General features: G+C 40.2%; 1 protein-coding gene across 1 annotated transcript in view; it reads left to right on the top strand.

The window, feature by feature from the left end:
* Window positions 1-26,915, top strand: part of ANKFN1 (ankyrin repeat and fibronectin type III domain containing 1) — a 141,656-nt gene that overhangs the window by 40,109 nt on the left and 74,632 nt on the right. The gene's annotated exons all lie outside the window — the stretch shown is intronic.

The following is a 26,915-nucleotide window of genomic DNA, read 5'->3' on the forward strand; positions in this document are numbered from 1 at the left end:
CAGAGGACTAAAAGCAAGATGGAAAGTAATTTAGAACCATTTTACAAAGATTTTAAGCTATATTTACTATAGATCATTTTAGCTCTATAAGTCTATATCAGAAATAAGTTAGACTGGAATAATCTCAGAGCCAGATTTCAACAAAATGTCTAGATGCTTTCTTCAATGCTTTTCTCTTTAATTATAATATGAACCTTCTAGAAGATTATTTTAGTAAGCATAAATAGCTACACATTTAAGTTCCTTATATTGGTCAATTAGTTGGCCCATCATAATATTCTGGGTCTCTTTATGAAAATTATCATAGATGTTAAAGGAGTTTTAGCTTCCTATGTATTTTTGTCAACCAAATTTCCTCCATTTGTTTTCTTTGAGACATTATAGTTAAACCTGGATTCCTATTTTGAATTAACAGAGGTATAAATTGCTAGTGGATTAGGATGAAGATATCTGTGAAAATAATGGGAGCTTTTATGTGGACCCAGCAGGGACATTCTCTTGTATTATCCTTGTGGTGGAGAAAAAGACCAATCAGATTCTTTATTTTCAAAAACTACATTCAACTCAGATTTTGTAAAAAAGAAACAGAAGAAGAGATCACAGGTATTAAGGTTAGATTACAGGATTAGTGAGAGCTTTCATTTCTGTTATGTATTTCACAAACACTTATGCCAGGTAAAAAAACAGAACTAAACTATGATGCAGCCTATAGTATTAGTATCCTTCTTGGTTACAGAGGTAAACCAGCTCCTGAAAAGTCAGTGTAGCTGATTCTGTGGAAATGGTTAAATTGACACAAAAACAAAAGCTTCTCCTCCCTCTTCAGACTGGGTTTCACTATAGGAATAAAAAATGACTAATAGGGCCCAGCCAGCATGGCTCAGTGTTTGAGCATCGACCTATGAATGAGGAGGTCACGGTTCAATTCCCAGTCAGGGCACATGCCCTGGTTGTGCTCGATCCCCAGTTGGGGGCGTGCAGGAGGCAGCCGATCCGTGATTCCCTCTCATCATGGATGTTTCTATCTCTCTCCCTTCCCTTCCTCTCTGAAATCAATAAAAATATATTTTTTAAAAAATTGACTAAGAGGGAGATAGGAGGATGTCATAAGATCATGTTGCTTAAAAATACAAAAAGGTAAATGTTCTTAAGAATTGTTTTTTAAATCTGCATCTTATAATTTGTTTCTCCATCCTATGAGACTTAAATAATCTTAAAATCTCACCAAAAGACAACTTAAATTTATAGGAAGATGGAGTAGACATACTTTTTCCTATTCCCCCTGCTAAATACAACTGAAAACACTGGAGTGGTGTCAGAGAAAGCCAGCTCACATAGGTTTAAAAAATATCCCGAGTCTCATAAAATAATATGAAAATGTCCAGCTTTCCATTTAAAACCAGGATGACTCCAAACTGAATGAAAGAAGACAAACAATAGATGTCAACATTAGGATAACAGAGATGTTAGAAGTTTCCAACAAAAAGTTTATAGCAGCTGTGATAAAAATGTTTCAACAGGCAATTACAAACCTGCTTGGAACAAATGAAAAAATGAAAAGCCTAAGCAAAGTAATAGAACACCTCAGCAAAGAAACAGAAGTATAAAGAAAAACTAAATGCAAACTGTACAACTGAAAAATGCAATAACCAAAATACAAAGCTCAGTGGAAGTGTTTAAGAGCAAAATGAAGGGATGGAAGAAAAAAAATAGTGAACTAAAAGATAGAACAATAGAAATTACCCAATTTGAAAAACAGAGAGAACATAGACTAAGAAAATAAATAGAGCCTCAGGGACCAGTGAGATGATAACAAAAGATCTAATATTCATGTCATTAGAGTACCCAAAAGAGAGGAGAAAGAGGGCAGTGCTGAAAAAGTAACTAAAAAAATAATGACTGAAAACTTCCCGATATTCGCAAAAGACATAAACCTATAGATTCAAATAGCTGAGCAAACCACTAACAGGAGCAAACAAAAGAAACCCACACCAAAACACAACATAGTCAAATTGCTGAAAACTAAAGGAAAAAAATCTTTTAATGCAACAAGAAAAAAACAACATCTGACCTACAGGAGAAAAACAATTCAAATGATAGTGCATTTCTCATCAGAAAATCTGGCGCGCAGACAGAAGTGGAACAATATTTTCCAAGTGTTAAAAGAAAATAATTGTCAACCCAACCTGGAATCCTATGCCCAGCAAAATTACCTATCAAAGTTCAAGCAAGATTTTTTGTAGATATAGGCAGGCTTTTTAAAATTTGTATTGAAAGGCAAAGAAACTAAAATAGCTACAATAATTCTAAAAAAGCAGAATAAAGTGGGGGGAATTAGTTTACCCAATTTTAAGACTTACTCTATAGCTACTGTAATAAAGATTGTGTGGTATTGGTGAAAAGTTAGATATTACAGATCAGTGGAACAGAAGTCCCAGAATTAGAGTAACACAAATATGCCAACTGATTTTGGGAAAAGATGCAAAAGCAATTCAACTGAGAACAGATAAACTCTTCAACAAATGGTGCAGGAGCAATTGGATGTCCAGAGGCAAAAAAAGGACCTTTACCCCAAGTTTCAAACCTTGTACAAAAAATTCATGCAAAGTAGATCATGGACTTCAATGTGGAAGAGAGAATATAAAATGTAAACCTATTAAATGTGTTGGGACCACTGATTACTAGCAAATTTTTCATTTTATTTTTGTCTCTGTTAATGTTGTGTTTCTCATTTTAAAAATAAATTTTTTCTTCAAATAAAAAGCCTGTGAATGGAATGATTTCCATACATAATGATTATAAAATTATTTAGGGAATGCCTATAATTTTAGAGGTGCCCATGGGAAGAAGAATTTATTATAAAGTCTCATTTACTTAAAAGCCTGTTCCTAGTGCCATCTGAAAAAAACCTGATCCATGATGAGGAGAGCCTACAGAAGTTTAGCAGCAGCTCTTTAAATGAGACTCCAATAGCCTTTATGACCTTTGTTCTTCTTCATTAAGCCAAGTTATCCCCAAATCACTGAATGATAACCTTAATACTCTTATTATGTCTAATTTTCTTCTAAAACATGAATTTAATAAAGGAAGAAGAGGTACTATTTTTTAAACACAAGCAATCACAATTCCCTTCCTCATTCATTTCAATTTGTTCCCAGTTCCTCTACTTATCAGCTGCCTGACCTTGAGCAAGTACTTAACCCCTCAGACCTCAGTTGCTTCCTAAAATAAGAAGACAAAGTCTCTGCTGTTTTCAGAATCATAATAATGGATCCATGGTTACTTCAATAATACGTAACTTAAAATAACTGAGAGTATAATAACCATTAAGCATGGGAAAAGCTGGGCCAGTTTTGAGAATTGAAGCCCCAAACAAAAGACTTTCCTTTTCCTTTGTCCTGAGACATCTTGCTATAACTAGGAACCTACTAGAATTCTCCCAAGCCCATGTTATTTTCTTTCTCCAAGGAGTAGGGTTTAAGATAGTTTCAGCCATGCACTTCCTAGAGGCTTTATCATGGCTATTTCAATGAATCAAAATATAACCCTGTATTCTGTTTGCTTTGTTAGTCAGAGGGAGGGAATCCAATTTCTTGTAAATTATGTTTATGTGGTTTTCAATTGGATAGTTCTAACTATCCAATAGAAATAGTTTGCCATAACTTCCCCACAATTTCCATTTAGTTGATCATTACTAAATAGTTTCTGGAAGTATCATTTTAAATGATAGCTGCCTTCCTTTTCTGATCATTTTATTCTTTCATGTTTAAAGTCAGATTTATTTCACACTGAGGTGGTAAATTCTTGTTATTTGGTAATGAATTAACAAAGCTAAAGAATGTGTTTGTGTTGGTTTGATGTACTTTGAGATCAAAGGATAAAGATTTGGCCTTCTGGATCTTTTGTTCATATTGTCTAATCTAATTCTGGAAAATCAAAACCCAGTAAAAATTAACAAAGGAATTGGGATTTTTAAAATGGTCTTAAGAAATGGCCCTTTGTTTTAAAAATGTTAAGAGTAAAAAAGGGTACTAAAAAAGGGTGAAATAAAAAATAAAAACGTTAGACCTTTTTAAGAAATTATATTTTTTAAAATACAAAAAAATATATACACACTTTAACAGCTGATAGCCCAATTTTGAAAATAAAATGTATTTTACTAAACACTGCATTTATTTTTTTAATATATTTTATTAATTTTTTACAGAGAGGAAGGGAGAGGGATAGAGGGTTAGAAACATCGATGAGAGAGAAGCATCAATCGGCCGCCTCCTGCACACCCCCTACTGGGGATGTGCCCGCAACCAAGGTACATGCCCTTGATCAGAATCGAACCCAGGACCCCTCAGTCCGCAGGCCAACGCTCTATCCACTGAGCCAAACCGGATAGGGCTAAACACTGCATTTATAATAATTCAAAGTGTGTGTATATATTTTGAGGGGACACCCTATATAAAAATCAATTTTAGAAAAGAGTTTTATTTAAAATGGTGATGTGGTGAGATCTAAAAAGCAAGAACGGAAATCATAAAACAGTAAGAGTCATATAATATATGTATAATTAATCAAAGAAAACCCCAGGATTCTGTAAGTTAACAACCAGAAAAGCAAAGATCATCTGGTTCAACCTATTCTTTTAAAACTCAGGAAACCAAGACCAAAACAGGTGAAGGAACTTGCTCAATGTCACAAAACTATTTGACAGAGCCAACATAAAAACATATATGCCTGCTCCCAATTCACTATTATCTCCACAAAAGCACACTATTTTCCAAGAAAAAAATCACTAGAAACCACAGAGACCTAAAGCCTAGGCTAGGAACCTCAGGGGTTAATGCACCTAGACCAGGGGTGGGCAAACTTTTTGACTCAAGGGCCACAATGGGTTCTTAAACTGGACCGGAGGGCCGGAACAAAAGCATGGATGGAGTGTTTGTGTGAACTAATATAAATTCAAAGTAAACATCATTACATAAAAGGGTACGGTCTTTTTTTTTTTTTTTTAGTTTTATTCATTTTGAACTGGCCGGATCCAGCCCGCAGGCCGTAGTTTGCCCACGGCTGACTAGCCCATAATCTGAGCAATTTGTAGAACTGAGGTGAGATTTCTTGAGTTTGCAGAAGTTGAGAATTCTCAACAAGAGGAGCTTGTTCAACTCTGATCTCTCTGGGATTAGAGTACGTAACATGCTGAGGGCATTTAGACCCTTGCTACTTCTGATGACATCAGAGGTTCACACCTCAGTCTCAGATCCCTGCATTTCTAACTGAGATGGATCATGGGAACCAACAATCAGAGCGTGGGAGTAGCCCATTGTCCCTCCTTCTCCAGGACTCTGGTCATGATTTTAAGACATAAATTCAAGAATCTGATTTTACTCTTTATGTGGATTCCCTTTAGGCATAACCAGATTTATGTGGTAATGACTACAAGGCTCCATACTCCTTAACATGCAGAAAATCTTTCACATATTGGCCCCAACATACCCTTCCAACCTGATCTATCACCAATTGCTATCTTGCATTCTAGGGCTAAAACCTTGGACTTATCAAATAATCTCATACTTTGGACTTACCATATAATTTCATGCCTTCACGCCCATGTACATGTTGTTCCCTCTGTATGACAGGCCATTCCACCACTTTCTCCCAATACCTAGGCTGGACAAATAAATAGCTGGCTGGATTAATGGATGGATGAAAAATGAATGAGGGAATGAATAAATACACTATAATTTGAAGAGTACTATCCTAAAGCAGCTCCAGCTCCCATTCAAAGAATTAAAATTTAGCCTCTCCTCTTTAAGTAGTCTCATCTTGTTGGACACCAGTGTTGTGATGATCTGCTACCAGGTATGCAGCAAAGTCTAAATAATGATTATGATACTGAAGTTGGAGTAGTGAAGTTGTCAGAAAATTCCTTTTTTTTTTAATGTTATGGGGAGCTCAAGGTCATCCATATACTATTAATCTCTCTCACTTGTATTTTGATAAATTTTGAGTACAAAATAAGTGAAATTATACCTAGGGTTCAGGTAATTGTGCATGACCCTGGATTCATCAATGTGCATCATATATGGGAATTTATCACCTACTAAAGGTCTGATGCACGAAATTCGTGCAAGAGTAGGCCTTCCTTCCCCCGGCTGCCGCCACTGGCTTCCCTCTGGCACCCGGGACCCGGACTTCCCTCCAGCCACCAGCAGGCACCTGGGACCTGGGCTTCCCTCTGGCCACCGGCAGGCCCCTGGGACCCAGGCTTCCCTCGCAGCCCCAGCTTTGTCAAGAAGGATGTCCAGAAGGATGTCTAATTAGCATATTACGCTTTTATTATTATAGATGTTTGCAGTAAAGGAAACAAGCTTGGGAACACTATAGTAGAAAGTAATATCCAATGTTGCATCTTCTGACTTCTTAAATTAAAATGCCTTAGGGGGAAAAACAACTAAATTAAATACATAAATATAAACAGAGGTCTGGTGCATGAAATTTGTGCATGGGGGGGGGGGATGTCCCTCAGCCCAGCCTGCACCCTCTCCAATCTGGGACCCCTCAGGGAATGTCCGACTGCCAGTTTAGGCCCGATCCCTGCGGGATGCCAGTCGGACATCCCTCTTGCAATCCAGGACTGCTGGCTCCTAACCACTCAACTAACTGTCTGCCTGCCTGATCACCCCTAATTGCCTCTGCCTTGGCCGCCGCCACCGTGGCTTTGTCCAAAAGGAGGACTGGACAACCGAAAGATGTCTGGTCGACCCAGTCTAATTAGCATATTACCCTTTTATTAGTATAGATAGTCTTAGGGCATGTCATTATGCAATTAGCCATCATTCATACTTGGACATCACTTACCATAAGATATGTCTTTAGTTTTTAATTAGAAGTTTAACTTTCTTCTGTGATAGCTGGGTTCAGTGTTTTGATAATAAAAGAAGGCAGGGAGATAATTTGGAAACTTGGCAAATTGGTGTAAAAAGGTAGGCTTACTAGTATTCAGAGGAATGGGGTAACTCAGTGAGGAACATGTAGACCCTGTTCTGGGTAAAGGCCAGAGCAGGAGAGAGAGACACAGATAACAGGAGTTAGAAAGTCCCACAAATAACTCTTAACTGCTTCACAATCTTCCTCCACTTATTCATGTGGTGCACATTCAATAAATAAGGCACAACCCCAAGAAAATGGAATTCTGAACATTGGTTCTAAACCACTTTGGTATCATTCTCCCTTTGAATAGCTCATGGCCACAATGGCTCTGCTTGACCAGGAAAAATACATAACAAACCAAAATAATGCATTTATGCACCTACCAAGCATATATTATCTACAACTGCAGGACTTTTATAGACACTCTGAAGCCAAGCCTTAGATTTCATAGAAGTCCATGAATTCTAGGCTAAGGACCCTGTGATCAATTAGTATTTGCTGATCCTTCTAAAGTTTGTCAAGTATTTGTCATGCCATTATGTCATTTAACAACCTAATTAGCCAGGTACCTCTCATATCTTCCTCATGAGGAAACAATGTCAGCCTGGTTTGTCAGAGTATATTCTCTATTTTTATCTCAATGGAAAATATCTGGAAGAAGATTCAAAAACTGGTATCAGCAGTTGCCTCTGGGAAGCAAGCTAAGGGGAAATAACCTTTTGTAGTGTTCATGTATTTTCCATATGTGATGTCACTTTTTTTAAAAGAAAGATATCAGATCTGCTACTTTTAAACCTGAATTTTATCCCTTTCAATGGATGAAATATTGGGTGCAATTAGAAAATTCAGGTATTTCCAATGTCTTCTGATAAATGAAACCTTTGTATACAAGTTCACATACAATTTAAAAATCTTTAGTCTCGTAATACTAGTCAGATAATTTATGGCCAAATTTTAAAAGTAAATTTCTTTGTAGCATAATGAGACTACATCTTGCTAATATATGGTATTTATATTTGTAACAATTAAATGGTTTATTGGGTCTCCTAGGTTTTTTATTTGCAAATTTGTTTTCAGCAGAATTATTGGACTTCCCAGTTTTAGGCCATATTCTTTGTCACAGTAAAAACTAAAATAAATAAACTTTTACTTTTTCATTCTCCAGTCCCAGAGAGCATTTAGCCGCACCTCCTTACCTCCATATACACACACATTTTCAAATATTTCTTCTCTTTGTATGCTACTAAAATTTTTAGTTAACTTATCACTACTGTTTGTACATGCTTTTTAAAAATCAAAACCCTGAAGACTAAGATGTTCATTACTTTGCTATTTTGAGGCTCAAAGAAATAAAGAATAGTAAGGACATTTATAAACAATGAGCACGATGAACACATTGATTTGAGACCTTCCCTTTCAAAACAATTTTTTAAAAATTATTGAGTGGTGACCATTAAGAGGCTGGAAATGCTCAATTTCAGTCATGACCCAACTCTAGTAGGTTTTTTAGTTTCTATCAAAAATAGTAGACTATTCCGTAAAGAGGACAGCTTCTGCCTGGACTCTAGCTTTTGCTTTCATTCACTGCTGGAGCTCAATGACAGGTGAACTTCAAGGAGAATCCTCTAGGTTTTCTGCAATGAAAGAGACCACGTTCCAGATCTAGAACTGGAGTTGCCCAGGTTCCCAGAGTCCTGGCCTTGTTCTAGGAGAGTTAAAGCAACAGTGGGTCCATGAAGCAGAGCTCCCTGGGGTCTGCTGTTAGCAGTCAGATGATGTGATTCAAGCATTTGTCAATACCATCCAGCAATTACTCTCAGGACATTTATCTTGGTGACTGGGTTAAAGTAAGATTAAAAAAAAAAAGAAAGAAAGAAAGGAAGTGTAGAAAGGTCACTGTTTTCAGATATGCCAGACCTTCATGGGAAATCTAAGTTGTCTGTGCACAATGTTGGTGGTGAATGAGCTAGGCAGACCACCCCAAATATTATAAGTCATAGGATCTACAGAAAACAAAGGTTTTGCACCATGTGTCACCAAAGCAGGTGGTTGAAGTCAGAAATTATACAGCTGAATTATGATACCTGCCCCTACTAGCTGTTGGGAAGTCACTAAACACTCCAGGACTCAGCACCCTTACCAGAAATATAAGAGTAAGAACTAACCTAGCACAGCTAGTGAGATTTAAATGTCTCCCATGATCCTCCTTATACCAACGCTGGTCATCAAATTAAAACATGAACTGATCATGTTATTCTGTTTATAAACCTTCACTGGCTCCCACAAGATAAAACCCTTTAGCATTGCATTCAAGAACTTTCACATATCAGCCATCCTTCAGCCTTCACATCCTGCTTCCTCTATTGAAAGCATCCCATCTTTACTTTATTATGCCCAGTGTTTTCAACCCTCAGTCTCTCTCCCTGGAAAGTCCTGCTCTGTTGTAAAATCCTACTCAATCTTCTAAATCAGACCCTTTCCTTATCCTGTACCCCTCCTAATTTTGTTGGCCTTTGGAACTTCAACAACACTTTGCTCACCTGCCTGCTGGTCTGTGAGTCCTAGGGCAAAGATGTCTTATTCATGTTTACATCCCCATCATCCAGCACTGTGCCTTCCAATCTTAAAGATGCTCAAAAAAGTACTGCTTCATACATGGAAATGGAACGACATGAAGGTGTTTTTACTAGTAAACCAGAAGCCTCATTAAAATGTAGTAATTATCATTGAAGGTGAAGAACCTGAGCAATAAGAATTATACATTTAAAGGAATGAATCTCACAAGCTTTTAAAATCTAGATACTACATTTTTTTTTCCAGGGCCCTGCAGGGGAACTGGTGGGTATACCAGGGGGTGGGCCCCTTGGCGTTACAAGGCATAACACCTTACCCTTCATTATGGGACAGAGCTGGTCCATGGAACTATACCTTCATCTGATGGCTATTGAAGATTCAGAAAGATCATCTCTCAGACTTTCTCAAAATCAAAACTTATAAATCTGTGTACAACTATGATTCCTTGTCTACAGCTACTGTTTTCCTCGCCTTTTAGTACAAGCTGCAGTGTCACTTAACTATGAGGGAAAGAGGCACTAGACTTTGAGCCCAGACAGACATGGGTTTGAAATATGACCCTCTCATTCATTCCCAGTGTGTGGCCTTGGACAGCGCCCTCAGTCTTACAGAGCCAGTGACCTCACCTCTAAAAATAAGAAAAATGCATAACAGGGTTGTTGTGAAAAGCAAGTAAGAAAATGTGCAAGAAGGTACTGCAAACTAAAAATATTATAAAACTGTAAGATGTTATTCCCATGATGAGAAGTAGACAAGTACCAGCCACAGTCACGCCTTCCTTTATTACTTACTCCTTTCCCCATTTCTTTCTCCTGGATTCCCTTGCAGAGGGACCACAGTACAAATGTACATCTGACTGGGCTTGGGTCTGCTTTTGCATAGAGGTTTGCTCTAATCCCTAATAAGGCTGATCTACTTTTACTCCATAAAGGGAGAACTTTTGTGGGGGAAATAACAGTTTCAGCAGCCCCTGTGCTAACAGAGCATTTCTTTGATCTCTTGCCACTATCTGAGTGTTGTTTTGAGAGTTACTTAAGGATGAAAGCATCCCAAAAAAAACTTACTGTCAAAGGGGATTTTAGCTCACCTCAAATCCAACCAACTCTGAGGTTTTGCATGTGTAAAACTGAGATGGTGACAGCTACATAAATATTAAATGAGCAATGAGATGTCAATGTTTTCATTACTGTTTGCAATTGAACTTGGAGTAAAGCTGAGACCAGTTACATACACCTGGAGAGAGAGCATGGTTATTGATATGACCACGATATTTGATTTGGAAATTTTTAAGTATACAGTGTTGCTAATAGCTCTTAGTTAAAAAAAAAAAATGTAGTTGAACTCCAGTATTCACCAGTTCCTATGAGAGCTTGAGATGCCAAATATTTGGGTTTACATAAAAATTTGGCTCACAAATGCCTCAATGAATAAGAAAAGCTGTCTCTTGGCGGGTAATAAGAGGTCAGGCCATTTCCTCCTACTCACAAAGGGTGAAGATAGTGCCAACCCTAATCTGGTATCCTATCTCCCATGGGTCATGGCACTAGTATTTTTCTGGTCTCCCTGACTACAGCCTTGCCCTCTCTAGTTTTTCTCCAAGGTACTGATCTTTCTAAAATGCAAATCTGATCACTTAATGGCCTGATCATTGAGCAGCAACAAAATGACTTCAAACTGTTGGCCCTTATTAGCTTGACACTGAACTCCTGCTTCCCTATTGAATTTCATCTGTGATTAAAGTCACTTTCCCATCTCACCTCATCTGTTCTCCTGTCCCCATAATCTTCTTGCCCCTTGCAGTTCCCTGACCACACCAGGAATCCCTTTGCACAAGCAGCAATCTCTGTCTGGAATGCCTTTGGCCACTCTCTCCACATGGCAGACCTACACATCCTTTAGGACTCTGCCAAGAGCCAGCTTGTCCAGAAAGCTATCACTGACCACCTTCTCCCCAGACTTAGCCTGCTTCTATCATAGCACTAATATTGCATTATAACCTTGAAATGATGTGTCTGTTTCTTCCATAAGACTTATTCGTCTAGAGGGCTAGGCTTAGGCTTTATTTGTATTTGCATCCCAGCACTTTACAGCATTGGGTCTCTGGTAAGATGTAAGTGAAAAGTCTAATAAATCAATCAGCCAATCAGTGCTAGATTTAAAGTTGGATTTGATTTCTTATCCCAAATATACCAGCAACTAGTTTGGGTTAGATACTGGACCAACAGATACAAAATTCAATAAATTCAACTGTCTTTACTGATTGAGAACCTATTGTAGGTATTCCCCTCCAATAAACCCACATAATTCTTTTTCTTACAGTCTATGGACCAAGTACCTTACTCCCAAGATTTAAATATTGCCAATTACTTTCTTGCTCTACCTTGTTACCTTAGAACAGATAAAAGGCTTTTCAAAATTTTAAGAGCTCCTTTCCCCCATCCTCCTCAGACTGGGTGACCTTTCTAGAATATTTATAAAACATCAGCCTGGTGGGAGCATTCGAGACCTTGCTTCCCAGCAAATGTCATCGGTTTGGTTCAAATAAACTCTTAAAATTAAAATACATGTGTGCGCGCGCGCACCTGGTTCTTTCTTTTTAACTGTGAATTGACAAAGTCTTCTTTATTAAATGAATTGCTACATTCATTCACTTAAGACATCTTTATTGATACCTAATATGTGCCAGTTGTTCCCATGGACCAAGATAAAGGGCATGGGGTATTCTGCTAGTTTGAACAGATGAGCTGAAAAATGCTCAACATTATACATTTTAGATCCAAGCTACTGATTAAAATGTCTTTTGTAAATGTTGCAAATATAGAGACATCATATGTAAGTATATACCAAAGGCAACAAACAAAATACAGTTAACTATAGCACTATCCTAAGAAAAGTAATTAGACCCTTCAAATAGCTCCAGCTAGGATATACATTGTACACTATGATGTGTAATTTTTATTGGGATCTCAAAAAGCATACATGTATGTTGCTTACAATATGAAGGGTTTTCCCTGATCCCCAGAAGTTCATTTGGGATTCCTGGACCCCAGGCAAAGAACATATTGCATGAACATGTTGAGGTTTGTGCTCTCTGTATCAGCCAGTCTGATCATCCACACAGAAGCAGAAGCTGAGCCTGGGAGAAGACAGGGCTCTTTGTGTCCCTGGGAATCTCTGGAAGGCTTCTTCTTGCCTTGATGGGAAAATCTAGATTGGATTTTTCAGGATCAATAAGGCACCCTTGTTGAGTAATTTACAGTAGAATGTGAAAGCAAATACAGAAGGGACACACCCCAAACAGAACATTCCCCTTGGTAAGGCACAAAGAGAGGACTGTGGCTGGCTGCTCCCAAGGTGGTCTCCTTCCCGCTTGCTTGCTTGCTCTCTTTCTCTCTTTCCTTTCTCTCACAAATTCCGATGGATCCTGGGGAACCACTCTTGCTTTGGAGTTGGTTTGTTCCCAGGTCATCCATCGTATCTCTCACCTCCGCTTAAGTGTCTCTAACCAGAGGAGAGAGAAACAGGTGGGGAAAAAAGATAGGTCTTATTCAGGCCTGGGAGTAGGCTTTTGGAGGGAGAGGAGGAAGACAGCACCAGTGAGGTTATTTAAAGAACATGAACCAGGCTCAAATTATACGCCAGCAGTTTACACAAGTCTTCTTTGACTGTTCACATTGCTGTTTTGGGGGTGTTTTTTTTACATCAGTACTTATCTTGGCCACCAGAGCCCATGTCGCTAACATCAAAATACAGAACACCTTCATGAGACTCCCAGGCCCCCAACATCAGTACAATCCTCTGTTCTGCTCAGTGGTCACTATCCCCAGCCCTCTCTCCCTTTTGAAACCACAACAAGGAAATCACAGTATTGGAGACAACTCTGGTCCTAGGGGAAAAGGGACAGAGGTGCCAACCAGGAGCCTGGCCTTAGGTTCCCTCAGTACAACTCAAATGTTAAAAATACTTTCTGCAAGCTTTTCACAGTTGGAGCTCTCTCAAACTTAAAAGACTTCAACATGGCTACTAGTCCATTTATCACTTTATCCCCACATGTGCTCCAGAGGCAGACAAAACACCCATGGGTTCAAGTCCATATTCTGCATTAATAAGCTGTGTTGCCTTGAGTTAGTTATTTAAAAGTTTTGAGTCTCAGTTTCCTCATCTGAAAAATTAGAAAAATACTACCTACCCTATGGGACTGTTATGAGGATGAATAATAAAATATTTGGAAGTAAAGCACAGTGCCCAATAAATATTACAGGGAAGACAAAATGCTCAATTAACCCAGATTTTCTTTAAATGTCTACAATGTGCAGATACTTTTCTAGGCCCTGAGAATATGATGGGGGGGGGGGATAAATAAACTCATGGAACTTACATTTTCTTGGATAAACAAGTAAACAAATAAATAATTATAGATAATAAATGCTAACATTAAAGTAATAGAATAACTGTGAAAAAGGATGAGTTTGGTACAAATAACTTGCTATGTTAGAGAAACAGAAAATAGAGATAAAGCAAAATGTGTTGAATAGGACAGGGGTTACAAAGAAGTAGGCAGGAGCTAGATCATGGCTCCTCATAGACTAGGAATCTGCAAACTCTTTCTATAAAGGGTCAGAAAATAAATATCTTTGGCTTTCTGGGCCATATGGTCTCTGTTGCAACTATTCTGTTCTGCCATTGAGACAATATGTAATGAATAAGTAGGTAATGTTCCAATAAAGTTTATTTGTGGACACTGAAATTTGAATTTCATGTAATGTTGACATCACCAAATATTTTGATTTTCTTTCTTCGGTGTAAAAATCATTCTTAGCTCACAGGCTGTATAAAAACAGAAAGTAGGCTAGATTTGGGCAACAGGTCTCAGTTTGCCAGCCCCTTCTGTACACTATAGTAAGGTAAGCAGTGTGGATTTTATTCCAAGTGCACTTATGAGGTTTCCATGAAGGAAAGTATTGTGATGCTTTGACGAGATTGTTCTGGCTTCAGTGGACCTGTGGGGGTATGAACAGAGTCACAGAGACTAGCTTAGCTCTGAAACTATTGTAGGAATACCAATGTGAAACAACGGCAGCTTGGACAAGGGTGAGAGTAATGGTGCTTTTAAATAATTAAAAGGAGACCAATTTGCAATATATTGTGCAGGTGAAGTTGAAAATACATGTGCATGAATCATTATACTAAAAAATACAGAGCATCAATGCCAGAAAAAATGACAGATTTAATTATTCTGGGAAATCAGAGAATGACCTGGAGTTGGACACTAAGCCTTTCACCTGAGTAGGTATGTTTTGGGGGGGTTTTTCCCCCCTCTGAGTTTTTGACAAGAAGAGACAGTTGAGGCATTAGGCTGGAAAGATGACTTATTTCTTGAAAGTCTGCATGGTGATGAGGAAAGAACTTTGGTCTGAGATAGACTTGGCCTCTCTAAATCTCCTGTCCTCATCTCTCATCTATAAAAATGGACCATAATAGTAAACTGCAAGCTTCTTGAGACCAGGGACCACATCACTTGTCTCTCCATATCCCAGAACCTAGCTGATCAATAATCTGACACCAACTCAATGAGTATTTACAAACCTACTATATGCTATGGCATGTGGTGTTGGGGAATCTATATACATATTCACTGTACTTACAGAGCTTTCACGATTGAAGAGGTAATTCACTAATAGATGACTGTGTAGTGCTACAAAGGAACAATATTTGGTGCTCCAAGAGATATAACAGGGACTTGATGTTACACTGGGATCAGAGAAGGCTTATGTGCAGAAGGGAAAAGGAAGGGATAATTAATGAAATGAAAATGAGAAAGGAGGAGGAATAACATTTCTGGCAAAATGAACACTGTATGTGATAAAGGAAGGAGCCTGACATGTTCAAGGACCTAAAAACTGGAGAGAGAAAGAGAACAGTGGGCACTCTGAAACTGAAGCAAGTGGTAGAGAAGGCCAGATGATCTAGAGCAGCGGTTCTCAACCTGTTGGTCGCGACCCCTTTCACAGGGGTTGCCTAAGACCGTCGAAAAACACATATATAATTACATATTGTTTTGGTGATTAATCACTATGCTTTAATTATGTTCAATTTGTAACAATGAAATTGGGGGTCACCACAACATGAGGAACTGTATTAAAGGGTCACGGCATTAGGAAGGTTGAGAACCACTGATCTCAAGCCTGATGGGCCAGGATAAGGATTGAGGGTTTTACCTCAAACTCAATAAGAAGTTATAGGTGAGCTTTGGGTCCACGCAGACTTGGCTTTAATTCCCAGTTTATCCACTTGTTAAACTGGTGGAATTATTGAATAAATGACTTAGCCTATCTTGTAGGAATATTGTGAGAAATAAATGAGGAAGTTATCTGTAAAAGAACCTAGTTGGTTTCCATTAAATGTCAAATTTCCTTCCTTGGAGCACAGGTTAAATGCTGACAGTAGTGGGAAATAAGGCTCAGAAATTAGGTTAAATGGCCAGCTAAGGAGTCCTTAATTTGTAGATCACAGTGAGCAAAATGGCTGAGGATTGTCCCCCCGCCCACAACCATCAGGACCCACACACAAATCAAACCCACTCTATCTGAGCCTCTCCTCCATACTCTCCGAGAGGGTGGGGTGGGTCTCCAAAGATCAACATGGCATGGGTCCTGTCCTTAAGGAGTTTAATCTGTTAAAATTGTAATGAGGAAAATGGTATGTTAATAATGGGTACAGTAAGAGAATGAAAGAAAAGCCAAAGCGAGTGCTTTCTCTGAGTGAAGGCTTCTCATCAGGCAGGAAAGTTGGAATGTTTTTGTTTTTTCCCCCTTGGCTGGTTATTTTAATTCCATCAGGGCCCAACAGGATTCAGAAAACTGTAAATTGGCCACATATCTTTGACCTTGTGTATATAAATCAAATAGCTGATCCTGTGATCCCCTGCCTGGTATTCTTTAGAAATGTAAAATTGCTTGCTGGAGCTCTCCCCCGGCAGACAAGAAGGGCATCAGTCTGCTGGAAACAAAACAAAACAAAAATCTCAGCATCCCAGGAAGCTTTGCCAGGAGAAGAGCTCTTATCCCACTGAAAAGATGTCAGATCCTCTGTAGTCTCAGAGGAGTGGTGGGTGGGAGTCCCAGCCTTCAGATCTCTGTCACTTGGTTCGAGTCCCTGCTATTGTTCAACTTTATCCATTGCAGCTTTTAAAAAGCTTGTACATCTATAATAAACAAATAATATTATCTGGACACTTTCTCTTAAAAAGTAGTCTAAAGCAAATAAAAATTTGTCTGGACAACTTATACTAGTAGTCCAAGGATATGGCAAAGTCCCAAGGAAAATTAAAAAGTTTTTCTAAACTAATGACTAAAGTCTCTATTTTCAGTCCACAGTGTCCTAAAGGTGGCCATTCATAAAGCCCAGATAATCATCCTATCTAATAAAAGAGAAACATGGTAATTAGTGCACAACCGCTACCCTTCCCATTGGCTAATCAGGGCAATATGCAAATTAACTGCCAGCCAAGATGGCGGCAGGCAGCCAGGCAGCTTAAAGCGAACATGAGGCTTGCTTGCTTCAGTGACGGAGGACTCCAACGTTCCGCGCCTGCCGCTGCCAGCCTCTGAGCTTGCAGTTTGAAACATTGTAACAAATATAGAAGCTAAACAAAACCCCAGGAACCTGCTTTCAGCTGGCCAGGATCTCAGAGCTGGAGTTGATACAGTGTTTCGATTATAGAACCTAAACAAACCAGATACCTGCTTTCAGCAGCAGAGGCCTCAGAGCTGGAGCCAGAGCTAAAGCTGGCCAAGAATAAAAAAAAAAAAAAAAGATAAAAGGAGCGGTTGGGAGCTTCAGTCACCCACCAGCCTGAAAATAGCCCTCAGCCCCTCACCCAGACTGGCCAGGCACCCCAGTGGGGACCCCCAACCTGAAGGGTGTGTGACCAGCTGCAAACAGCCATCATCCCCTCATCCAGGCTGGCTAGGCACCCCAGTGGGGACCCCCACCCTGATCCAGGACACCCTTCAGGGCAAACTAGCCTGACCCCACCCATGCACCAGGCCTCTATCCTATATAGTAAAAGGGTAATATGCCTCCCAGCACCGGGATCAGCGGAGCCGAGAGGCCTCCCTGCACTGGGATCAGCGTGACAGGGGGCAGCGCCCAAACCCCCTGATCACCCTGCAGCTCTGTGTGTGACAGGGGGCGGGGCCACAACCTCCCTATCCACCCTGCTCTGTTCATGACAGGGGAAGGCGCCCCAACCCCCTGATCAGCCCTGCTCTGTGCCTGATAGAGGGAGCTCCCCAACCCCCTGATCGCCCTGCGGCTCTGTGTGTGACAGGGTGTGGCGCCCCAACGCCCCCCCCGCCACGGGCCCTGCTCTGTGTGTGATGGGGTAGAGCCATAACCTCCCCATCGGCCCTGCCCTGAGTGTGACAGTGGCAGCACCCCAACCCCCTGTTCAGCCCTGCTCTGTGGGTGATAGAGGGCGGCGCCCCAACCCCCTGATCGGCCCTACTCTGTGAGTGACAGGGGGGAGCTCCTCAACCCCCTGATCAGCCCTGCTCTGTGCGTGACAGGGGGGAGCTCCCCAACCCCCTGATGGGCCCTGCTATGTGCGTGACAGGGGGGAGCTCCTCAACCCCCTGATTGACCCTGCTCTGTGCATGACAGGGGGGAGCTCCTCAACCCCCTGATCGACCCTGCTCTGTGCGTGACAGGGTATGGAGCCCCAACCCCCCTGATGGGCCCTGCTCTGTGCGTGACAGGGTACGGAGCCCCAACCCCCTGATTGGCCCTGCTCTGTGCATGACAGGGGGTGGCGCTGCAACCTCCCCATTGACCCTGCCTTGAGTGTGACAGGGGGCGGTGCCCCAACCCCCCAATCGGCCCTACCCTGAGTGTGACTGAGGGTGGCATCGCAACCTCCCAATCCGCCCTGCTCTGTGCATGACAGGGGGCGGCGCCCCAACTCCCCAATCGGCCCTGCTCTGAGCCTGACCAGGGGCTACACCTAGGGATTGGGCCTGCCCTCTGCCACCCGGGAGCAGGCCTAAGCCAGCAGGTCATTATCTCCCGAGGGGTCCCAGACTGCGAGAGGGCACAGGCCGGGCTGAGGGACCCCCCGAACCTACCCCCGAGTGCACAAATTTTTGTGCACCGGGCCTCCAGTAAATTATAATAATAATGTATAATAAAGCATATAATGATGAGGTACAGATAATCCTGGTTAGGTGCAGCACTCTTTCACGGCAACAGGGGTATGTCTTGCCATCCATGCAATCAACACTCAGGTTCCTGTTGGTTGGCCCCTGACTCTGCCATCCTTTTGTTGCAGTCATGTTTATGGATTCCCACCCTGCAGGCTGTGTGCTCTGCCAGTGTGGCTTAGGTAGAAAGAACTGACTTATGCTGAGAGCCTGGGCACCTGTACTAAGTGCTTGCTTGATAATTGAAATTCTGCGCCCAGATTCCTTCACTGTGCCACTCCTGCCTCCTAAATGAGTGGCACATACCTCATTCTTGTGTCCTGGTAACAGAATGCTACCTAGATTATGCCCAAGAAATCTACACTCCTTAAACATTATACCCAGCTGGTCAGGATACACCCACCCTTAGAGTCCATCTGAGCAGTCATCAAGCGTTTATCTAGTGGTAACTATTTAACAATTGGCTCTTTGTGTGTATGTGTGTGTGGGGGGGGTCTATATGTATATATGCATACATATACATACACTTTTATAAATTTCACTGACAGAAAAGATATGCAGCACACAATTTACAAATAATAAGAAAATATATATACTTTTTTTGTAAATTCCTTGTAGCCTATTGATTCTCCCAAAATGTTTATTTTTATCAAACTCTTGAATCCATAGTCAACCTATAGCTGCAAGTAACAATGAGTGTAGTTCCAATGTAAATGTTGCTTGGTATTTTCATTTACTTTAAGGATGCAAAACAAAAATGAAACAACAAAAACTTATGTTGGAACTTCACTCATTTGTCAATGACATTCTTTGTTGAATCAAATAATAGTTTTCAAGCACTAGACAAATTTTTCTTCAATTTTTTTGTGCTACTCATTATTTAATAGCCACAGAAACTTTTAACTTTAATCTGCTTTATCAACATTTTCTCCATCACTTTCTTAAGTCTAGACCAGTGGTCAGCAAATTTCTCCTATAAAGGGCCAGAGAGTAAATACATTAGGCTTCATGAGCTATATATAGTCTCTGTCACATATTTTTCATTGTGTGTGTGTGTATTTCTTTTTTTTACAGTCCTTCAAAAATGTAAAAACCAAAACCATTCTTAGCTCCTGGGCCATACAAAATCTCAGGCCAAATTTGGCTCATGGAACTGTAGTTTGCTGATACCTGGTCTAGACAATCCACAAAATGAAAAATCAAGCCCTGGTTTATAGTATTTGCTGATTTCTATGGTGTAAATATTCCCACCATGGCCAATTTCAAGCTACCAACGTGATGTCACTAAATACATTGGGAAGAGATATTCAGTAGTACACCATTATATGCTATTTATACCATACAGATACAATAGGTATCAATAAACCCAAGGGCATCTATACTTCTATACTAATAAAAGGGTAGTATGCTAATTAGACTGGGAGAGCCTTCTAGGAGACCAGACGTATGCTGGACAAAGCCATGGTGGTGGGGCAGAGGCGGTTAGGGGCAAGCAGGCTGGTGGGGGGTGGGGGAGTTGGGGGTGAGCAGGCTGGCAGGGGAGGCAGTTGGGGGCGAGCAGGTCAGCAGGGTGGGCAGTGGGGGCAAACAGGCGGTGGGGGGGAGGACAGTTGTGGGGCAGGCAGGCCAGTGGGGGGGTGGGCAGTTAGGGGTGATCAGACCGGAAGTGGGGGCAGTTGGGGCGATCCAGAAGGCAGGCAGGTGAGCAATTAGGAGCCAGCAGTCCCAGATTGCGAGAGGGATATCCGACTGCCGGTGGGGATCGGGCCTAATCCAGCAGTCAGATATCCCCTGAGAGGTCCCAGATTGGAGAGGGTGCAGGCCGGGCTGAGGGACACCCCCCCCCCACACACACACACATGAATTTTGTGCACCGGGCCACTAGTATCTACACTAATAAAAGAGAAACATGCAAATTGGTGTCACTCTGCTACGCCCACCTGCCAATCAGATGAGTATGCAAAGTAACCCAACAAAGATGGTGGTTAATTTGCATACGCAGCCTCATGTCTCCATGAGGATGGAAGGCTCTGGCCGAACTGAAGACTGAAGAGGCTTGGCTTCTCCCCTGTGGCCAGACCAAAGGCCTGGGTCCTGGGTGCCAGAGGAAACCTGGTGCCGGCAGCCAGGGGAAGGAAGACCTATTGCACAAATCTTCGTGCAACGGGCTTCTAGTTTAATAAAAAAAAAATGCTGTAAAAATAGAGATGAGTTTTAGGTACTTACTGCATTTGTCTTTAATATAATTTCTTTAACTTTAAGTTTATACAATTTAATTTTTCATGATGGCTGTATTAACCACCAGTTCACAAAATTCTGAAATTTTAACATTCAGCTCTTGTAAGCTATATGGGTCAACTTCAGCACCCTGTTGCATTTATCGCATATAAATATGGAGCAAGGCAAAGCTCTGACTTCCTCCCTTTCCCTATTTGTGCTTCCTCTGAAAGCCACCCTATCATACCACTTGGTCTCAGATGTGACACAAAAAGTGTATTTTGTACACTACTTTGTGATAAATTTGACACCCTCCCCAAACCAGTAAATGTGTCTACTAAGGACAGATATCCTATAAATGTAAGAAAATAGTGACCTCTATATGACCTAGGGTTGTGGATTATTTATGCTCCCAATAACTCAACTAGTGCAGATTTTCAGACTTTCTCATCCCCAAACTGTCAACATTACTGAGGGAATTTTGTTTGAAGACATTCCTAGTTCTCCTAGCTAAGTGACCAGATAAGTAATGAGAGGTAAAGCACCATGGATCTCATTGGAGACATGAGGCTGGCAGCAACTGGGCCTCTGAAGACTGGTATGCATTCAATAAACATTTATGCTAGGCTTGGAAAGAGAGAAAGCCCCACTAGTAATAGTATGAACCATATAAATGATAATGCCTTTCATTTAAAAAACCAATGGGATCACGAGAAAGAATACTTTTAGGTAAGAGACATATAGGATGAACTATTAGGAAGGACATAAAGAAGTAAATGGATCCGACTGTGGAGCTTTCTCTGTGGTTACTTGTAGTGCTTTATGTACTTCTAAAAACCTGAATATTTAGACATCCCTGCTTCCTGTCTGTATCTGTGTGTCACTCTAGCATATGGCAGGCAAAACTAAAACAGTATACAGTATATACAGATGGGCACTTATTATTTGTGGGGTGGCAGAATCTGACAATAAGTAATTGAATACAACCTTCCAATTCCAACTTTGCTTTTAATCTTCTAGGAGTCGTGGGTCAGGAAGGCTTTACTAGTGTCTAAAAAAAAAAAAAAAAGCCATTTGCCCTTAATTTAAATCATTGTTTTTCTAGAGAAATTTAATTTGGGGGGGAAATGTTTTTCTAATTAACTAGAAGACCATGTGCTATGCAAACAATAAAGATTTTTGTTTGAATGTAATGCATGCCCCTGATCCTAGGACTACCAAGGGAATTTAAAATAAAATATGCAAGCAGCTCTGACCTCCTATTTTGCCAGAGCTAAACAGAATTCTCAGATCCAGAGTTTTCACGTCAGTTCCCAATTTAAAACCCACAAGTGTTGAGCGGGCTCATGCTTCAGCAAGGCACATCTTCTCATCTCTAGAAATGACTGTATTTGGGTTTCTGGGCACGTCCCTCTCTTCCTCTTTCTTCCTCTTGTGCTATGGTTGGCCTGGAAGGTTAGAAACTGCACAATTAGATGGATCAGGGGAAGATTTCATAATGCTCTGGTGCTGGGCTAGACAGTCTAGCCAAATTCCGTTCATTAGCTAAGGCGCCAGGCTGAGTGTGGCCAGTAAGAATGCTGTTTTGGTTCCATAGAAATGTTGATAGGAAATAGGAAATAAACTTTTATTTTGGGGGTTCCTGAGAGACAGTTTGGGCAAGTGAAGAGTCTGGGATGCTGGGAATCTGGAGGCCAGTAGTTAATCTCCATCTCAACCACTTACTGGGCAGCTCAAGCAATTTCTACTCTCTTTTGACTACGTTTTTTCTGACACTGTTTTCTTACTCTTTATGTACCAGCATCAGAGTTCTGTCTACTTTAGACTTTAAATATTTGAAAGTCCAGAATCAAGCATTCAATTTACCCAGCATTTACTGAGCCACCTGTGGTGCTATAATAAGTGCTTTGGATACTGGTATTAATTTGACATGGTCTTGCCCTCAAGAGTATATAGACTACAGAGGAGACAGATGTCTTAAAAATTAAATAAAAAACAACGCAAGTGCAATATAAGACATTAAAATTGCTAAGACAGAAAATATAAGAAAAATTGGCAAAGGAGCTTCCCTTGGAAGCCCAGGAGAAGCTATCGAATGGAAATGTCCTTGAACCAGGTCTGTTTGAATGAAGAGGAAGATGATTTGGGGACAGAGGATAGCGTACAAAAAAAGAAAACGGCATAAGCAATGGGTCTGAGGTCCAGTGACTGGTGAGGCTGGAGTAGGGGGTGTGGGTGGGGCCTAGGCAAAAGGCAAGAGGATAACTTCTACTGTGTACTCTTCCCAGTGTGCAAACAGGATAAAACAACTCTGGGCTTTGAGGCATTGGAGACTTTAGGGAGAACCTGGACAATAACAGGTTTGGGGGTTATTTTTTAATCAGATGAAATTAACTGGACATTGTTGCAATGTTATTTCTTTACACCTTTAGGATACATAGCTATCACATCTCAAAAAACTGGCCTGAAACTTAAAAGTGTTCCACAGAGAGCAGAGTGTATTAATCACACAGTCTACAACAGGAGACTTATTATTTACCTGTGCGTTAGACTAAGTTCTCAGCTTGTACATCCTAACACTTCTAGTTCTGAGTTCTCTGCCTTTCTCATTGAGTCTGTGGCATTTCCCCTCACATTATAGGCTTTAGGTGACAAGCCCAGATCTTCAGTTCTTTTTCATCTTATGCTTTTTAACACGTTAAGCACCATGTCAGTCACCAGTGACTGACACTATACTTTCTGTTTGGACCTCATCAGTCTCTGGCCACCAACATATCGGTGAAATCGAATATCACAGGCTAAATGGAAAGGAAGACAAAACAGGCTTGGCGCTTAATGCGTTAACTTTGATTTACATAGCTGCCATCAGGAAAATGGTCATGTTCAGCTAGAACTCTCCTGCCCAAATGATTCTACATTTCTAAAGCTTAGATAAAAATGAAGTATTTGTTAAAATAACAGTGTCACATTTAAAATATCCAGTTATTTGATTTAAATATAGTACATCACAGTTTGAGCCAGAGCCAAATTTTAAGAAATACTAACACCTAGGTTTTGTCTGTACCTTTCTTGCTCATGTTCAACTGCTATGAGCCATTGCATGATTAAACCCTGCTTCTATTTCCCAGACCTAAATAGAAACAGTTGCCTGATCTTTATCTTAAAATTATAAGTCTTATATAGCTTTAAACTTCATATACATGGCTCCAGCCCTTCAGGGATTTAGAGCAGGCTTATATGTGATTTTCTCATGGCCTTAATATTAAGTCTTTAAATGACCTACACATAACTTTCCAGAGAGACCATGCTAACTTGCCTTCCTAGAATTCCTAGTTGGCTCTCAAAGTGGCTCCTGCTTACTCTGTTCCCTCTTCCTTCTTAAATTATTAGGAGCTCCTTTTTACATGTCAGAAGAGTCCACGAACCCAGGAAAGTACATAGAAGAAAATGACTATTGGTCATCCCAGAATAGGTTGGCCATTCCAACATGGATAATTTTTTTCCTTCCAAGTGAATCTTCTCTTTTCCTAGTCCCTTCCCTCTTTGAAACCTATATGTTATAAGATCTAATTAGACTTAAATGCTTAAAACATTCTATTAACTGTAAAAGCAGGACCACACGCACATTCTGACAAATCTGCTTCTATGTTTTTATTCTGATTTTCAAGAAGCCAGGCCCTCTTTTCCACCTGTAACATGCTCTGTAAAACATATTCAATAGCACATAAACAGTTCTTATTCAAAAATAAATCGTGTTTCTTCAGAAATTTTAAAGATTGTATCTTTGAGCAACTTCTCATTAAACACTTGCCAAATAATCTGGTATCATTCCCCCTAATCCCTAACTCTTCTTTGGGGTGCTACCCTGAATCCTTAGCTTGGAATCAGAAGCTCTTAATTATCAGCCTTGAACTTGGAGCTCCACCACATCAGTCAATCAAGCATGTTCAATGGCAATCAAGGATATTTTTGTTTCTAGAATTTTCTTTGTTCTTTCTAGATGTCTTTATACATTTGCTACTAATTTTCATTCTGTTTTGTTTGTGATAACTCCTTCAATGATTTCATTTTTTCCTTTAGTTAAAATATTATTCAAGATTATTCTCTAATTACAAACCCACTCCAATTTGACTTTCAGAGACGACTTCTTCAAGAGCTACTAGCTCCTAATAAGCAGAATAAAACATTTTGAAAACAATTATACACACATATATATATAACGTATATAAAAACATATATATATGTGTTTTAGAATACATATTTATAAGGAGGTAGAGAGTTATAACTCTAAATTTGAAAGTTAACAGAGCTGTAATCATTTGATTTTAACTGGGTTTTACAATATGCCTGAAAGCTTCAAAGGGCAAGAGACTAGAGAAGAAGAAAATATCTCCATGTTGGAAAAAAGCAGTCTATTCCAGGTGTGTGTGTGTGTGTGTGTGTGTGTGTGTGTGTGTGTGTGTGTGAGAGAGAAATATTTAGTAGGCACCATCTATGTACTGCATACACAGATCCACATACCAGAGAGGAAAAGAAGTGACACTTTTCTTATTCTCAAGTTTCTCACGATCTAATAAGAAAAAGAGACACAATAAAGCATACTGTGTTTAATAAACCTTGTTTTTATATGAATAAAGAACTCTACGAGCACAAAAACAGGTGTTTAATTAATTATTGCACAGGAATTAAGAGTTGGCTTTGCCAGGTCTTAAACGATTAGTTGGGTTTCACAAAGCCAAAGTTGGAAGATGAGCAAAAGACACAGAGGCAGAAAAATACACACAATAATCAGATAACAGGACTTACATAACAAGGAATTTGCTTTGGGAAATGGAAGAAGATGAAGACAGGAGAGTAAGGTTGGAACCAGATTATGAAAGTCCTTGAATGCCTTGGTAAAAATTCATTTTATTTTGAAAGCACGATGAAAGATTTTAAGTGAAGGAATGAAATAAATAGGTCTGCATTTCAAAACTATAATTCAGGTTATATGGTAAGAGGATTGTATATGAGGATGAAAAGATGAACAGAAAAATAAATTAGGAGAGCTAATCAGTTGATCTATCAGGCTTATAAAAAAATCAACTGCAGAGCTGATGATCATGATTATAAAGGCCTGTTCCACCGTAATTTCAGTGTGAGGGGAAGAGGGAAAACGTAGAACCTACTGGGTTTAGTAATTTACTCATTGTAAGGAATAAGGGGGAAAAGAGGAGGTAAGGACGCTCTGAGATTTGAGATTGGGGGACTGGGTATGTGTCAGTACCATGAGCTAAAATTGAGGAAACAAGAGAAGAAACATATCTTGGCAAGTACTTAAGAGATACTCAAGTGGAGTGAAGACTTACCGGAGAAAATTAAAGCTCCAGAAAGAGGTTATACTACCTAGAATTTCAGTTTCAAGAGGCACAGGTGGAGCCATAACAGTGACTAAGGTCATTACCTGTGGCAAGTATGAGGAGTAAATAGAAGAACCAAACCCCCAAGGAATAGCACATCAAAGGAAGAAGAAAAGGGGAACCCTGGGAGAGCCTGGAATGTGGAAATCAGGAAGGAGAAGCAGAAGAGAGTGTGCAACTAAAACCAATGGGAAAGAAGGTTGTAAAAAAATAAGGGAGGCCATTGTGGCAAAATTTCCTAAGAAGAGGTTTTGTGGATGGTCAGAACACTAGTAATTTTAGGAGAGCAATTTTGAGAGAGTGGAGAAAGCAAGGCAGACTCCCAGGAGAATAATGAAAAGAGGTAGAGGGGCTGTAACTAAAGCAGAGAGATCTGTGACTCTGGGGAAGCAACAGAATTTAGGAATAGCTTGGCTTAATTTTGAAGTATTTAAGTGTCACAGAGAATGTAATTTAAATCTTAAAGTCTATAGCTTGTCATCATGAGGTTTAGAAACACGCAGGCCTTGTCTCCCATGTGACTCAATCGCCTGCTTCATTTAGGATTGCCTTAAATCCTGCCATATGTAAACTGTCCCTTAAGACACTTTTTACCAATGAT

Source organism: Myotis daubentonii, chromosome 16, assembly GCF_963259705.1.
Source record: "Myotis daubentonii chromosome 16, mMyoDau2.1, whole genome shotgun sequence".
Classification (NCBI taxonomy): Eukaryota; Metazoa; Chordata; class Mammalia; order Chiroptera; family Vespertilionidae; genus Myotis; species Myotis daubentonii.